Below are 17,248 nucleotides of genomic sequence, written 5' to 3'. Positions count from 1 at the left end.
GGTGCATTTTCCACAAGACCTGAAAAAACACATTACATAGTCCAATAAAGTAACAAGCTCATTATTTTTTCAAATTATATTCTTTCTATAGTTTTGTCGTCATTGTGACATTAGGTGAACTGTATCTGATCTCGGATGGCTTTGTGAGAGTCATAGCCCAATCTGAATGAATTTCTAGTACATTTTACCAGGTTGTCACTGTGTGAATGTTTGACTCTGACTACTCTAAAACAAAACAGACACTCATGTTCGATACAGACAGTTTGTCCATAGACTGACCTTTAATGTGGATTTCACTTAAACTAAAGTTAAAACTGCCCCCACTCAGAGAAATGAAATACTCTGCTGATGGCACATATTTATTAGTATTTTCTTTAAAATTACTTGTCTTAAAATAAAAGCATTTCTAATTCAATCCACTTTATTTTTTCATGTTATATAACACATCTTAACATCCAATGGTTTCTGTATTAGATGAAATTTCACGTGGGAAGTAAAGCAAATCTGATCGACCAAAAGGATTATAATTCCGAAATGAAACCATCTCTGGCAAACCCACAAGCTGCTGACTCAGCCTATGTGGGAAGAACCAGCGTTCAACGGTAGGGTAAACACCAGTACGTATTAAGTGGTATTTTAAACAATATATATACCATCATATAAGCATAATATGATTCAACAAAAATATATACATAAATAATAATAACTATTAATTTTACTGGTTTGTTAAACAATATTTTAACTTTTGTTTTGCACACATACATATATGTGCATACGTGTTTCATAGAAATCCGTATATCTTTATCATTTTTAAAAGTTTCACTGTGTAGCATTAAAAATCTTGAATAAAAATGAATAAAAACATTTGCTAAGATAATGTAAAATGTGGTTCTGCTTATGAAAAATCCAAGTTGAGAAGCAATTCCTGGAATCAATAAACTTAATAAGTACTGGAGATATCACTGTTCTAACACTTTTAAGACACATCCTGCTTTTTTTTATCGGAAATGACTAATAGGGTGACAAAGGTAAATTTCCATTAATTATTTGATCTAGTACTTCAACTTTTAGGTAAGTCTTTCACTCTCTCTGTTTGGGTTATTGTGTTTAACAAATTAATTGATTTTATGTGTTATGTCTGAACTACACATCCTGCCAATCAGCGTGGCCCAGTGGCGCAAGTGGTTAGCACGTCATACTCACAGCTCTGGGATCCTGGTTTCATAGGGTTAGGGTTATGGTTAGGGTTAGGGTTAGGGTTAGGGGCAGCCCGAGCTGCGGCCACAAGGTGGCGGTGCTTGTCATAGCGGCAATCCCAGAACCCGTTGCTGGACACCGGTGGAAACTATTGCCGTCAGACTGAAAGAGTCCTATTGGGCATTTTTGGTCTGTGGAACTCTGGATGTGGCCGATGGGTACCGACTGGCTAAGTGGCAACCACTCTGCTGGTCTCTGAAGCAAAAACCCCAACATGAAAGGAGTTCATTGGCACCATGGAAAACAACTTTGCGGTGGCTGCAAGGAAATTTGATCCACCTTCTGATGTCTCAGGAGGGGAAGGCGGTGCACCATCTGATGTCTCATGAGGGGTAAGCGGTGCACTACCAACACAGTATATAGTGAGAATGGGGTGCTGCTGACATCGGGAGGTTGAGTAACCATAGGCCAGGAAAGGCTCCGGGGGTTTATGAGATCCACCTGAAGTTTCTCAAGGCTCTGGATGTTGTGGGGTTGTTATGGTTCACACGGCTCTGTAACATTCCCTGGAACTCGGGGACAGTGCACTCAACCATGTCCCCCATGCAGTCTTGTTGTGGGAACTCCAGGATCTCCATGACTGGTGTCAGCATATAACTGTTTCCAATGATCCTGTTCATTACCTTTAAGAACAGAACATTACATTGACACAGCCATGGCCTTGTTTGCTGGCCTCAGTATTGCCATATTAATCACTAAAGGTTCGTTCATTCCTTACTGTGCATCTTCAACGGGGTTGCTGGAGCCTTATCCAGCTGTCTTCGGGCGAAAGGCAGACTAAACCCAAGACTGTTTGCCATTCAGTCATAGGGCACAAAGGGAGACAAACGACCCTACACACTGACAATCATACCGCCACCAGCTAGGTCAGGCCAGCGAACCTCTACAGCACATGGCGGATCGCTACAGTTCTGCATCCCTGCTCTTTGCAGTTAATATGACTCTGTTGGCTTCATCAGGCTGTGATTTCCAACTTTCACTGGAAAGATTGTATTAAATTGATTTGAATGCTTTTATGTCATTATACGAGTATAATGAGATTTAAACATTTTGTTACTTAGTGCACAAATAACAACAAAAAACAGACAAATAAATAATCAGTAAATAAAAAATGAATGAGTGGTCCAAATGAGATCAGCAGAATAGAGCGGTCTTATTATGTCTGTATTGATCACTTTTTACAGTCTTTTCTTTTCGGCATCTGTGAAGTTTGAGTGCAAAACTGACACAGCGTAGTTAAGCATGCTCTCAAGGGCAAACCGGTAGAAGGTCACCAGCAGGTTGGTGTTTAGATGCTCCTTCCAGTGTACTCTCAGGAAATGTAGCCTTTGTTGCGCCTTCTTGATGGGTGCTCGGAGTAGAGCCGCTGTTCTTCCGGGTGTAGAGAGAAGCCAGATGAGTGGTCTTGGGCATCTAATTAGGATTCCTACCTGGAAGCCCTCCTAGTGAGGTGTTCCGGGCATGTCCTATTGTGAGGAGACCAGGGGGCCGACCCGGGACTCATTGGAAAGACTACTATGTCTCCTAGCTGGGCAGAAAATTCCTTGGGATCCTAAAGAAAGAGCTGAAGGAAGTAGCCCTTGCGACCCGGCCTCGGATGAGTTTAGGAAGATGAAATGAGAAGCTTAATTCTCCGTCCACATCTCAGCAATTACGTATGTTTAAGTACAGCATCTTATTATTATCATTATTGTTTTCTATATTTGCCTTTTATTTGAGCTATTTCCACATATATTTTAACTTTTACATGAAAATCCTACTAATGTGGACATTTGGGTTGCTAGTGTAGGAACTCAACTCAAACTGAACTCATAGACTTCCTGCAAAAAATACGGAGAATAAAAATACTAATCCTTTTTAATTTCGTTTACGGCAAAGAAAAAAAAAATATCACTACTGAAAATAATACTGGAGTTCACATTTGTTGAGGAGCTTACCAACAGGAGTCCAATGTTGACCTAGTTTTATGCCCAAAAGTTTGACAAACGATTCTGCCACGGAATGTTTTCACCTCTGATGACGTTTTCAAACATGAAATTCACAGATCACAGCAAAAACTCAAAAAGTTCTGCGGTTTAAAAGCTATTGAGGTTGTAGTGTTGTGACTTTGTAAAAAAAAGATCAAACCCAGGTAACAAACTTTATAACATAATTTTCTAATTACCAAGACGGCTGAGGAAAAGGTTATGTAAAATGTACCTGACGGGTTGAACTTCTGCTATGAGAAACAAAGCTGTAACCCTAAGTGACCAGTGGATCTTAATACCCATTATTACACAATTGACCAGTGTGAGAACCGAACATTTCTTTAAACAAATCCCGGACGGGTGGCAGAATTGCATCAACAGTCTACGTGTGTCGTTTCACAAAGTCTTTTTTTAATTTAATCAAATTAAATTTTTATTTATTTATTCAAATTCACAAAGCCAAGTGGCCTTTTAGTCCCAGCAGGAGATCAGGATATAATCAAAGTAGAATTGTTTTCATGGATTGTTTACTTTCTTTCAAAGAGAACTTCCCACAAAACACATACACATGCACGCACACACACACACACACACATTCACACACAAACACATACACATACACATACACACACATATACACATAAAATGGATGGCGGGAGAGAGGCTGCGGGAGAGAGGGAGTGAGGGAGTGAGAGAGAGAGCGAGGGAGAGCGAGAGAGAGCTACAAAGAAAGAGCGAGAGAGCGAGAGAGCGAGAGGGCGAGAGAGCGAGAGAGTGAGAGAGCGAGAGCAAGAGAGCGAGAGAGCGAGAGAGCGAGAGCGAGAGAGCAAGAGAGCAAGAGAGCGAGAGAGAGAGAGTGAGAGAGAAGGACAGAGGGAGATGTCAAATTGGTTCGACTCCACAATGATCATTAATTTATTTTAGAAAATGAAGAGTGAATGACAATTTGGGGGTTTTAGTCTGTAGATAACATGAGAGAACAGTGATTGTGTAACTTTTGATGTTCCACAAGTGTAATAAAGTGGATGAGAATCAGTTCTGTGTAGTTGTTATCATTGTTCTCATCATAGCAGTGAAGCTGTAAAGGAGAGGACAGAATTGGGAAATTGAGTAATGCTTCAAGACAAACTGGAGGGAATCGGAACACAATGCAGTGGTACCGTGAGATACGAGCTTAACGCGTTCCGGGACTGAGTTCCTATGTCAATTTACTCGTATCTCAAATCACCCTCTCCCAAAGAAATGAACTAAAAACAAATTAATTAGATCCAATCCTCAGAAAAAATACCAAAAAATGGATATTGGAATGGATTTTTATTTTATTTTTTCTAATTCGCAATCTATTAATAGAGTATCAAGTGACTAGTGGTTATGATGTTTAATCGTACTAAAATTAGACAGATTTCGTGGAAAGGAGAGAGAGAGGGACAGAGTGACAGAGACTTTTTGCACAGCAATGCGCTCACAAAACAAATTTAAATGAACTTGGATTATGATATAGACACTCAAAAATATTTTAATCTAACCCTACACTTAACTTAATTCTTTCGTGAAAAAAAAACATTGAAAAAATGCAACGCTCTGCCCAGTGCTCATAGAGACATTTACACGAGGGAGTTGTGGTGAGTGTATGTTCTCATTAGCAGCCTCTCACATACGCTGTATGCTTGTATGTAAAAAATTGTGATCTCAAAGTATCTCAAAGTAAATATTTGCTTGAATTTTTACTCTCAAATTGCTTGTATGTTGGGGCACTCAGTCAAGGTATCACTGTACAGCATAACGGCAAATTTTATCTTAAGAAAAAATATTTTCCATCGCCTCTTATCCTTACAAGTTTGCGGGGGTGCTAGAGCTTATCCCAGCCAACTAAAGGCAGCTGGCAGGGGACACCTTGAATTGGTGGCCAGTGAATCGCAGGGCACAAGGATAACCAACCAGATATGCCTGCACTCATACGACATCCCAAAAACATCACTGTTCTAGAGGAGATCTGCATGGAGGAATGGGCCAAAATACCAGGAACAGTGTATGAAAAGCTTTTGAAGAGTTGCAGAAAACGTTTGGTCTCCGTTATTGTCAACAAAGGGTGCATAACAAAGTATTGAGATCAACTTTTGGTATTGACCAAATCCTTATTCTCCACCATGCGTATACATTCTTTAAAAATCAAACAATGTGTTTTTTTTCCACATTCTGTCTCTCGTGGTTGAGGTTTACCCATGTTGACAATTACAGCCCTGTCTAATCTTTTCAAGTAGGATAACTTGCACAATTGGTAGTTGACTAAATTCTTATTTGCCCCACTGTATCTGGGCATACAGACAACCTACCTAAGCACACTGACCAGTTTGAGCAACATCAGAAGTGCTCACTATGGCCACACACCAGTATCACAGCTGCCATCACCAGGTGTATTTTTACTACCCAAAAATGGTCTAGCAGCCCGGTGGAGTGAGTGGTTAGCCCATCAGTCTCACAGTTCTGGGGTTCTGGGTTCAGATCCAAGTCACGTCCATCTGTATGGAGTATGCAAGTTCTCCTTGGGCCTGCGTGGTTTTCTTCCTGGTACTCCGGTTTTCTCCAACAATCGAAAAAACATGCATGGTAAGCTGATTGGACACTCTAAATAGGTATTGGTATACACGAGTATGCATGGTTGTCCCTCTCCTTCTGCCCTGTGATCGGCTGGCCACCGAGTCAGGGTGTCCCCCACCTCTGGCCCAGAGACAGATTGGCTGCAGCACCCTAATGAGGATAAAGCGGTTCATACAATTAGGTATACATGGTCTAGCCATAACATTTAATTATTCATATCCATACATTAAACATCTTAATGAATGGCACTAGAATTTGCACAAAATTCTAACTTACCTTATTTTTCAAGTCTGTCCTCGGGGTAGCCTCTGGCTTCCATGTAGTTCATGATTTTCCATCGGAAAACTTGCTTACAACTTTACCTTCACTGAATGCTTTGCAACTGTTTGCATTTAGCTTAGCATTTATCAGCATCAACAATACATTCCAAAAGATCACGTAACTCGTGCGACGCTGCCTGCCAGAACTACAATGTTGGCCATCCGTTAGAAATTCGTAAGTATATCTGTTAAATTGTGTTCGATCCATGGCTTTTCCAAGCATTCACACCCGCATTGTTGTCATTCATGTCAAGCACTTCCTCTCTATAGCTCATAATATGCTGTTTCTTTGAGTATTGAGCGTGTTTTTGAGGATTAAAAGCGCGACAAGCACACGGAAGTCAAATGCTTTGCCACTCCCCTGGAAGAAATAAAACCAGTCACTCAAGCGATCAGGGTCATATAAAAATTAAATTTAGAGCACAGACAAGACGCACCGACCAATTGGGCACATCGACCATTTTAGAGATTTTTTTTAGACTTTTAAGTGCGCCCTATAGGTGTGAAAATATGGTGCACAGCATGATCATACAAAAAAATATATATCTAATATATTTGCAGTGGGTTCACTGCATTGGATTTTTTTTTGTGCACGGAGAGCGTGAGTGTGCGACCATGGTGCAATTTATAGGGAATGCCGGTGGAAATCCACCAGGGATTGAACCATTGATCTCAGAATTGTGAGGCAGATGCACTAACGACTCTCCACTGGGCGCCAGAGATAAAATCACTAGAATAGGTAAATAGACAATATAAAAGGGAAATACAGAGTATTCTACTTACTGAATTAATTGGTTCCAGAACTTATATTATAATTTGGATTCTTTTTAGATAGAGCAAAATTGTTAATTCTTGTTTCACGGTCCTAAAAAAAACTAACAACTAAACCCTTTAAAAATGATCAAAGTGTCTTTGAAAGAAATGAGAAAACACACAAATGTTTTAAAATAAATATGAAGCATGCAAAAATAGTTTATTTTCGTGCAGGTGCATAAATGCCCTATGATCCTACTCCCAACCCCAACCCATGCAAAACAGTCATCGATTTTTTCTTCTTCATTTAATTTGCACCAGAATTTTTAAATGAAGAACAATAAATGAATAAACACGGCAAGGTTTTGTTGGGAAACAGCCAAAGGGAGCCCAGTTGAGTACAAGGAAATTATCAGGCTGCCGCGACAATTTCAAAATACAAAAAAGGGATACAGGAAATGTATGTATAACTTGGGATCTTTTGTGACTTGGATCGTTTTCTTGTATTGTATCAGTAATTTGCATATCAAAGGGTTTAGTAAATTTCACCACCTTTTTGTGGTGTTTGGGGGAGGGGGTCTGATTAAGTGAATGTGAATCCTTTCCTGGTCTCATTGTTTAATTTCATGTGAAGTCATAAAGAAGCTATTCATTTTACAGCCAGCAGAGCAGAGCTACCACAGTGGAAGCTCCTTACCCAATGCTGCTGCAGTCGTATGGATTATTTTAATTTTCCAACAGCTAAAAGTGAAGACCATAGCTCCACTCTGACAATTTTCCTAATGTTCTGTTTAAAAGGTTCTTTTGGATTATAAATAGTCTTTTTTGAAAACAATATGTATTTGTTCTTTTTAGAAACAACTGTGGTGGCTATTTTACATGGTGAGTCAGTACTCTTGAGCCATCTATTGACCAGAGGACATTGCTGCACTAATTTCGCATGCCATGTGCAAAAACGTGTTGTGGAAAAATGTGTTTTTTAACAACCAAACTGCAAAGACGCAGTCTAGTGTTCGAGAGACAGGTGGAGGAGTCAGCAGAGGCAGCTTTGATGTCAGCAATTTGTCTTTGAAGCCTGAATACTTCATAATGGGCTTTAAAGAGTTTTGTGCCTGAGGAGAATATTGAACTTGAATAGTTCACCAGTGAACATATGTGGCATTTAAGTCCCGTCACTGTGAAGTTTTCGCTAGCAGACACCTTGTACAAATGCTAAATGCTTAATTCCTGATATATTTTCAGTTTACTTGCTTGACACATGCAACTTCCTCCCCTTCTTATGACTTTGGCTAACTGCACTATCTTTGCTGAGTAAAACAAGGTCCAGATGTGGGTCGTACTGAATTAAATTTACCTTTTTTCATTTACTTAGTGGAAAAATATACTTCTAACAGTAGATTACTACGCCATACTTTACATAACAGACATAGACATCAACCATATGACCACACAAACGCTTCCAGTCGGAAGTACTGTGATCAGACCAACTTATTCAATAACATGCCATCTTCAAAGCACAGTAAAATCTAAACTACATCACTACATCACTACTTCAGTGCTGCTATCAATGTTATTGAGAAGCACATATTTCAACCTCTCTTACAGTTTTTACCTGGTACCAATAAATCACAAAAAAACGAAGATATGATCATTATAATTTCATGATATTGTATGAAAAAAGGAAAAATATGAGATTGTATAGTCATGGCCCAAAATTTTGAAAATGATACAGCACTCGAGCCACCGGGCCACCACTAGATAATTACTAGTTTATCGTATTTTCACAGCTATAGGGTGCACTTAAAAGTATAACATTTTCTCTAAAATGGGCGCTGCGCCAAACAGTTGATGTCACTTTGTGTTTGGAATAGATTAAAAATGTTTTATTACCCTGACCGCTTCACTGATTGGTTTAATTTCTTGATGTTACACTACTTACTGGAGTCAACCCAGCAGACGTTCATGTTCTCGTGATCAATAGACCAAAAATAGCCCGCCTGCGTACTCCAAGTGTTACGGTAAATCCATTCAAAACATTGTTGACTTTCACGTGATCATTGCGCTTTTAAACCTCAAAAAACACTCTCTGTGATTGTAAAACCTTGGAAGATGCACTGCAGCCATGGCTCAAACACAAAAGAGCAGGCGGGATAAGCAGCGTTGTGAATGGCTTGGGAGTGATGGATGTCAGATGGCAAACATAGTTCCTTACAAAGACTGTCAGGCAGCATCACACATGTTACGTGACTATTTGGAATGGATTTTCGATGCCAAAGTGTCAGCGAGCACTATAGTGTGAGCATTTGTCAAACTTTTATGAAACCTCACGGCGACAACTCTGACCGTGACAATTAAATGGAACCCAGCAGTGTTGGCGAACTCTCCCACTTGATTGAACTCTTTATGTCGGATGCAGAGGATGAAGACTGTGACGGATTTGTAAATAATTGAATGCTTTGATTTATATTACTGCGAATACACATTACATTAAAACAACTATTAAACTTAGTTTTGTTCCTTTAGCCTTTTAAAACATACGCTAGATTGCATGCTAGCATATGTGCAATGCTCGCGCGACCATTGTTGCATCCATGAAGCTGAAGCAACTTTCCCCATGGGAAGCAAACAGAAATTGCACCCGCAACTGAGACAGCGCCGTTTAAGTGGGTGCATAAGCGTTAAAATACGGAAATTGTTGCACTTTGAAGGGAACCAACTACTTACGTTTATATTTTTTGACCCGTTTATTTTGTAAGTTTAGTTTTGCGTTAAATTTGAATATGAATTAAAATTCAGTCTAAATAAATAAGTGTTTTTTTAACCATTATTTTAACAGAGGTTCACATTTTTTTTGAATTTGGCACAACTGCATCTGAAAATCTTGAAACGCTGTATCCTTTTTCAAATGAATTGAATTGTATGCTTTTATTGTCATTATACAAGTATAATGAGATTTAAAGCTTGCACCACGTAGGTCACCCATAACAACAACAACAAACAGGTGAATAAATGATCAATAAATAAGAAATGACTAAATAAGTAATCCCTGCAAGACACCAGTTCATGTATCGCAGCTGTGGGTCGTGACCAAAAGAACAAGTTACTGTATACCAGTGGCGGTCTGTGCATTTTCTCGTAGCGCATTCAAAAGGTAAAATCCACTTCCTAGCAGCATTTAATGATTAAATACAAATACTGGAGCTTTTCCGACATTACAACTGGGCCGAGGGGTGATTTTCCCGGGAAAAGACGGCAATGAACATCAATGGCGTACTGGCAAACCTTGCCCAAAATTTTTGTAAAATCCAGCCGAAAACAGCATTAATAAATAAATACAAATACTGCAGCTTTTAAGACATCAGAACCGGGCCCGGAATATCATTTCCCAGCGAAAAAAACAGTGATGAAGGTTAATACGTCCAAATACTTCCATGCGCGAAACGGCAAAAAAATCACTAAAATGGGATAAAATCCACTTCCTAGCAGCATTTATTGATCAGATACACATACTGGAGATTTTTAGACATTACAACCGGGCCAGCAGGCGATTTCCCCGCGAAAAGACATCGATGGACGTCAATAACGAAACGGCAAAAAACTGCACGGAAAATGGGGTAAAATCCACTTCCTAGCAGCATTTAGTGATTAAATACAAACACTGGATCTTAAATACAAACACTGGAGTTTAAAGCAGGTCGTTGAGCAGCTCGCTCCAGATACAGTTTGGTAGCTTTGGCCCACCTGTTGGTGAAAGTGATGACGTATCTCTCTGCTTGTGACAAGGCATTGTGGTGTTGCCAACTCAAAATCTGATTGGTTAAATCAAGTCTTATCGACGCTTGTTTAAAGTGCCCGCAGAACCGATTGTGAAGGCCTTGAGGCAGATTTCTGACCCTGGCAACAAATAATGGCTGAAATGTGATTGGTTAAATGACACACATCTGAAAGCAGTGCCACCAGGGGGAAAAGCAATGAAAGGAAGCTAACAGGCAATTTGGGATTATTTAATAAGTATTGATGACAAAATATTTCTTAGGTCAGCAGAGAAGGCCTTGAAGGCCCTGACGGCCTGCCACTGCCGTATACAAGCGGCTACAATGACTTTATTGTGCAGGATGTCCGAGCTTTCTCTTAGAAATTAAGGTGAAAAGCTCGATAATCCTCCTCTGCCTCGATAGGAACCAGATGATTAAACTCGCAAATCTGGATCCTTCCGGGATGCCTCACTGGTGAAGTGTTCCGCGCACGTCCCACTGGTTGGCCCAGGAACGCCTTGGGATCCTCTTGAAAAAGGAAGTTGAAGTGGCTGGAGACGGGGATGTCTGGGTTTCCCTCCTGAAGCTAACCTAACTTGGATAAACTCACTGAGAGGAGTCAGATTAGTTGGCTCGGGCCTCTGAGAAGGATGCCTGCTGGATGCCTGTCTGGTGAGGTGCTCCACGCATGTCCAACTGGTTGTCCCAGGAATACCTTTGGATCCTCTTTGATGAGCTGGATGAAGGATAAATTAATAATTTATAATTAATATAATTATATAATTATATTTAATAATTAATTAATATAATTTATAATTAATAGAATTATAAAACAATACAAGGAGGACATCTGTTATTGCACACCTCTAGTGTTGTCTTGCAAGGAGAATCCATCGTGGCTCGTCCTCGCCACAGATTATTTTAAAGAATCGAATTCTCTCTTGCCCTATTAAGACATCAAATCAAAACAATTACAAGGTTATCTATTCAAAACAATTGCATAAGAGGTAACCCGAGTAAGCAATTGCATAAGAATTAAAACAAGCAAGCATCCATTAAATCAAAACAATTGCACATCGACAGCTTGACCGAGCAACGAAATTTTAAAACAATTGCGAGTATCTTCAGAGGTTTATTCGATATTGCCATTTTCTTCGGAATCCAAGTCAAAACATTTTAAGAGTCCTTCCCCAAATTTTAATCTTTTAACTTTAATATTTTAAAACTTTACTTTCTAGACTCTACCCCAAGACTCCAGCTGAGAGGCAGTCTTTGATCTATTAGTTTAGTTTATCTTTTCAATTTTCAAACTTTGGACATTACATTTTTGACCCACTCAGCCATGCCTACTACCTGGAATCCCCTGGACATGGACCTCCCCGCAGAGTTAAAGAGGAAGAGAAGAGGATGCAGAGCTGGACAAAAATGTCAGGAGAATAAGCGACGCTTCAGACCCAGCATTCCATCTATTATTATGGGGAACGTAAGATCTCTCCCCAATAAGATGGAAGATCTAACGGTGCTTACCAAAAAACAATGACAATATCGGAGAATCTTCATTATGTGCTTCATGGAGACCTGGCTGATTGAACTAACACCAGACTCTCTCACCTCCTTGGATGGCTTTCAGTTGGTTAGGGCGGAAAGAGATGCTAAGGAGAGCGGTAGGAAGTAAGGTTGGGACTAGCTGTTTTTATTAATAGTAGATGGTGCAGTCATATTACTGTGAAGGAGCAACTCTGCACCCAAAATATCGCGCTAGTAGCTGTTAGCATCAGGCCGTTTTACATCCCCCGGGAGTTCTTGCACATTATCGTAATAACTGCGTATATACCTCCTCCGGCCGACACGGCATTGGCTCGCGAGCTGCTCCACGCTACTGTGTCCCGGCTACAGACGTAACACCCCCAGTCTCTCCTTCTTATCTCCGGTGATTTTAACCATGGCACCTAGGCTTCCACTCTCCCCACCTTCACTCAGTATGTGAAGTGCCACACCAGGGAACGAAAAACTCTGGACCTGCTGTATGCCAACACAAAGGAGGCATACAGCTCAGTCCCCCTACCCCCACTGTGCCGCTCAGACCACAAACTGGTCCATCTGGTTCCCACCTACATCCCAAATTCTGGAGTGACACAAGACCATGGGCGAGATGGGACAGGCAGGAGATGGAGCAATCTTACTGGGTGTCGATGCACCCAATTCCCCCATACCCAGACTGAACAGGTCCAGAATGTCCTTACGCATGCCTGGCCACCAAAACGTCCAAGTCACTAGTAAGACCGTGCAAGACACACCTGGGTGGCAGACAAACTTTGATGATTGGCCCCACCTCAGCAATTTCCCACCAGCTGAGTCCCCAGAATAACTTTGCTTCGGTGCAGCCTGCAGGCACCGCAACAACTCGTTGCTCTTCTTCCACAAGACACTCAATCTCTCAACGAAGTGCACCGATGATTAGGCTCTCAAGGAAAATCGGCTCCTCAGAAGGTATAACCTGGTCACGAACTTTCACCGATTCGTGGAGTCTCAACAGAGCATCAGACTTTGCATGCCTCGAGTCCGGCAGGTAGGTGATGGTGAAGTAGAAGCGGGTGAGCATCAATACCCAACGTGCCTGGTGCAAGTTAAGGCACTTGGCAACCCCACAGATTATCAAAGTTATTATTGTCTGTGAGAATTTAGAAGAGGAACTCCACTACTTCCAACAAGTGGCCTCCTTTCCTGTAGTGCCTGGACAATGGCGAGCAGCTCCGTTACCAACAACATATTTGGCTTCCACTGGGCTGAGGCAGCACAAAGCTGCAGCCTTTGGTCGACCCCGGACCTTCGGTATAAGAAAGCCCCACTCCTGGACTTGACACAGTGACCTCAACCACAAACGGACGATCAAGGACCCGTGACCACGTGACTGCCCATTTTAGCCCCACAAATGCTGTTTCGGCTGATTCGGCTCTCATACTGTAATTGCCGATAAAACACCTATAAAATTTGCAAGCCCGAAACACCTTCGGAGGTCCTCACGTGGCAGTAGCTTGGTCCAGTCTTTTTTTGGTTTGTTTTACAGCCTTTCTACCTTTTTTTTTAATTACATTTTAATAATTATTAATACATTATTTTTACTTTACTTTGTACTTTATACTTTTTATTTTAATGTTTTTCCAACTTCCTTTGTTCTGTTAGCCTTGCTTCTTTCTGCTACTTCTTTTTTGGAACCATTCAGTCATGCCTACGCTCTTTCAATGTTCCCTCCAAGCTGCATGCATGCGCAATTGCGTAAATAAAATCCACACATTTTTCGTATTTATATTTTTTCCCCTTTCCCTATGATGGCGCTGTTTATGTGGCAGCCAGTGGCAGTAGCTCTGTCCACTCTTATGTATTTTGTGTTTTGCAGCATGTTTTACATGAAAAATTAGAGGGAACATTAACATGCACCTGCTTATGGCAGGTGTGATACTGGTTTGCCCATCGCGAGCAATGATGACGTCGCTCACACTGGTACTCAGTGTGCTCAGGGAGGTTGCCTTTCTGCCCACAACGAACGAAAAATTTGAGTGAACATTGGCTGTCATACACAAGGGACGAGCTATGAACAATTCGCAGTAGAAGGAGCATGCCGCAGAATGCCGCTGGAAATCTGGAGCTGGACAAAATTGCCATGAGTAGAAGGGATTCTTCACACCAACCATTTCATCTATTATTAGGGAGAAAGTGAGATCCCTTCCCGATAAGATGGAAGAGTTGTTGGCCCTTACCAGGCCGGAAACAGAGTTGAGGGGTGATACTCTGCTACTGTTGAGTCTTCAGTTCCAGATTAGTCAGGGACTGCGCGGATAAGCTTGGAAGAGTTACTCTGCATATTTTCAACCACGGTCACAGTCTACAGAAGTTCCCCATCTTGTGGAAGAGTTCCTGTGTGTAGTTCCAATTTTATCCAACTCTACAACGTCTTTTTCTAGGTTCCCGAAGTCAGTGGGCATAGGCTCCAACACCTCCAACCGTTGTGAGGATAATTGGTACAGAAAATGAATTAATGAAATAGTAGGTTTCAAGCCTCTGTAACCTTGCAATGCTTAAAATAAGTACGTATTAGAATTTATTAGAGGACTTAGAATGTCTTCTCCTTTCAGGCTTGTCACTTTTTTCACCTTTTTGCATTGCTCTCTTCTCTTATGTCTTACATCTTAACAGTGGCCGGCCATTCATTTCACACTTATGCCTTCAGTAATGCTGTGTGTGAATCAATCCAAGCCTCAATAAGCATTTTATGGCTATAAAACCTTTGATGCGGCTACAGCTGCAACACAAAAAATATCAATAATAACCTAAAACACGTTATTTAGGAAAAAAGACATATTTTACTCACCAAAAATGTGTTTTATTTATACACAAAATGGATCTTCCATTCTCTTCTCAAGAAGATTTCAATTACTCTGTGGTACAAATTACACGTGCGTTTCAGGTCCATCAAGAAGTTCGTTTCTTTCGCCGTCAAAGCTAATGCTGACAGTCGACTCTGTCCAGTTGTATTTCCGGCATAAGTTTTGATTCTGTTTCGGGCTGAAAATGTCCATCCGACAGAAGCAGTGGACACGTGGATGGTCAGTGTCAAACCCACTAATGTGTACAGCCGCCACATGCTCTCACTCAGATTTTTTTGATGAAGGAAGTCAAAGAGATTAGTAGGAGATTTTCCTGTAAAATCATCCGTGGCATACATTACAATCAGTTCTGTTCTTAGCCGACCTAATCAGATCGAAAAGTGTACTGTGGCTCAGCGTTAAAATGGAGAAGGTGCATGTGGGAAAGTTTTCTGGTATTTCCAAAACTTCTGTGGGTCGAGGAAGGAGAAACATCAGTCGTTCGTTTTCTTGAAATCTGATCCGCGTCTGGCAAGTAATATTGTTCAGAATCCTGTCGTGGAGTTCGTGGTACTGTGCGCAAGAATCTTGCGCTTGACCTCTTTGTGCTCTTGGAGCACCCGCACTATATTCAGTGGCCTCGTAGATTTCCTCACCTCTGCTCCTCTCGCGCTCAACTGTGTCACAAAACTTCTTTACTCTTGCAGGACAAAACTGTACATCCAGTTTGTTGTTCTGTAGTATTGAAAAAAAACATCCAGATGTGCTTTATATCCATCAGCACACCGCACAGAATCATTCACCATTACAGAGACACACAGTATGTTTATTTCCATTCTCATCTCTTCCTCCATCACTTCACCAATAGCAGTGGTCAGGTTGTTTTGTATTTTCCCCCGACGTGCCACTAAACACTTTATTAGTGGACAGGTGGTAATGTAAATCTGTGTTTCTCTCAGCAATGAGAAAAAGAAGTCCAACATAATTTCCTTTAATTGGGATGCAGCTCTTTCATCGTGTCCCCAAAAGTAAAGTTTACACAGTCTATCAAACTTTTTAAGATGTCCCTATTATTCTTTACCTTTTCGTTGTGGCGCTCTGTTTCCCTGCACACTTGCTCGCTGAACTGTAACTCCACTCGGGTTTCCCCAAGGTTTGGAGAGCACCGTTGCTTGTAAGTGTCCGGCATTGCTTTGATGTCTTGTTGCTGCTTTTGTTAAACAATTTAAATTTGCAAATCCAGTGTTGCTCTAAACACCATGTCGATCGGTGGCAAATTACAAGAACTCCCAGCAATACAATTTGCAGTGTACCTCGGACCCCGTGAGCCAGGTGTAGTGATCGTAGTTAGCGAACTGAAAGTGGCGGAAAAACTAAAGCTGTTAGTTCAAGAGTTGAATAGATGACAATAATAGGCATTTAAACTTCATTTAGAAATATGAGAGGATTCTTTTAAATAATTGTATAAATAATAAAAAACGTATCACAATATTTATCAGTGTTCTATAATTTTAATGAACCCACTACCCCCTCTCTCTCTCTAATACAACCCACTGCTTCAGTTTCATCTGCAAACTGAGTTACATGAAGCTCAGGCAGGCACTCTGTTTTTATGCCCACTTGGCAGCATCTCGTTGGGAAAATGGGTTAACTACTTGGTTCACAGAAAGAAGCATGGGTCAAACGGTGGATCTACATTTCACATTTAGAATTGGATGGGTGCATTCTGGGAAAAGGCAATTTCACTTCCGAACATGTCCAATGACCAGAGGCTTGATATGAACCCCACAAGTGTGCCTCATTTAAAGGGGAATTGGGACTTGTTCCCTGGGAATAGTTTAATAATATAGTATGGCCATAAACTGATTTATTTCAAGCACCCAGATGGTATTTATACTGACAAATGCTCAATGGAATAATTTACTCACTACTGTTGCCTGGTGTAAGGGAATTCTTAGAACTAAACAGACTATGGAAAACACATGAAGGAGAATGGAAAGACAAATGTTGGGTGTCATTCCAAGCTGCTTGTTTTTTGTGGGTGTGACTGAGCGACCGCCAATGTAGCTGGTTGCCTGTTATGACAAAGTATTTCCTTGAAAGTTTTGTTATGTTTTTTTCACAGGACAGTGTTGAGGGAGAAAAATAGGTGTGAAGATGTAAAAGTCAGAGGGGTGGGGGTGGGGGTATGTAATCTGAGGCCATGGAAAGGGAATGTGGTTGTGGATTTTTAA

This window comes from Stigmatopora nigra, chromosome 1 (genome assembly GCF_051989575.1).
Source record: "Stigmatopora nigra isolate UIUO_SnigA chromosome 1, RoL_Snig_1.1, whole genome shotgun sequence".
In the NCBI taxonomy this organism is placed as follows: Eukaryota; Metazoa; Chordata; class Actinopteri; order Syngnathiformes; family Syngnathidae; genus Stigmatopora; species Stigmatopora nigra.
This window is presented reverse-complemented; position numbering follows the sequence as displayed.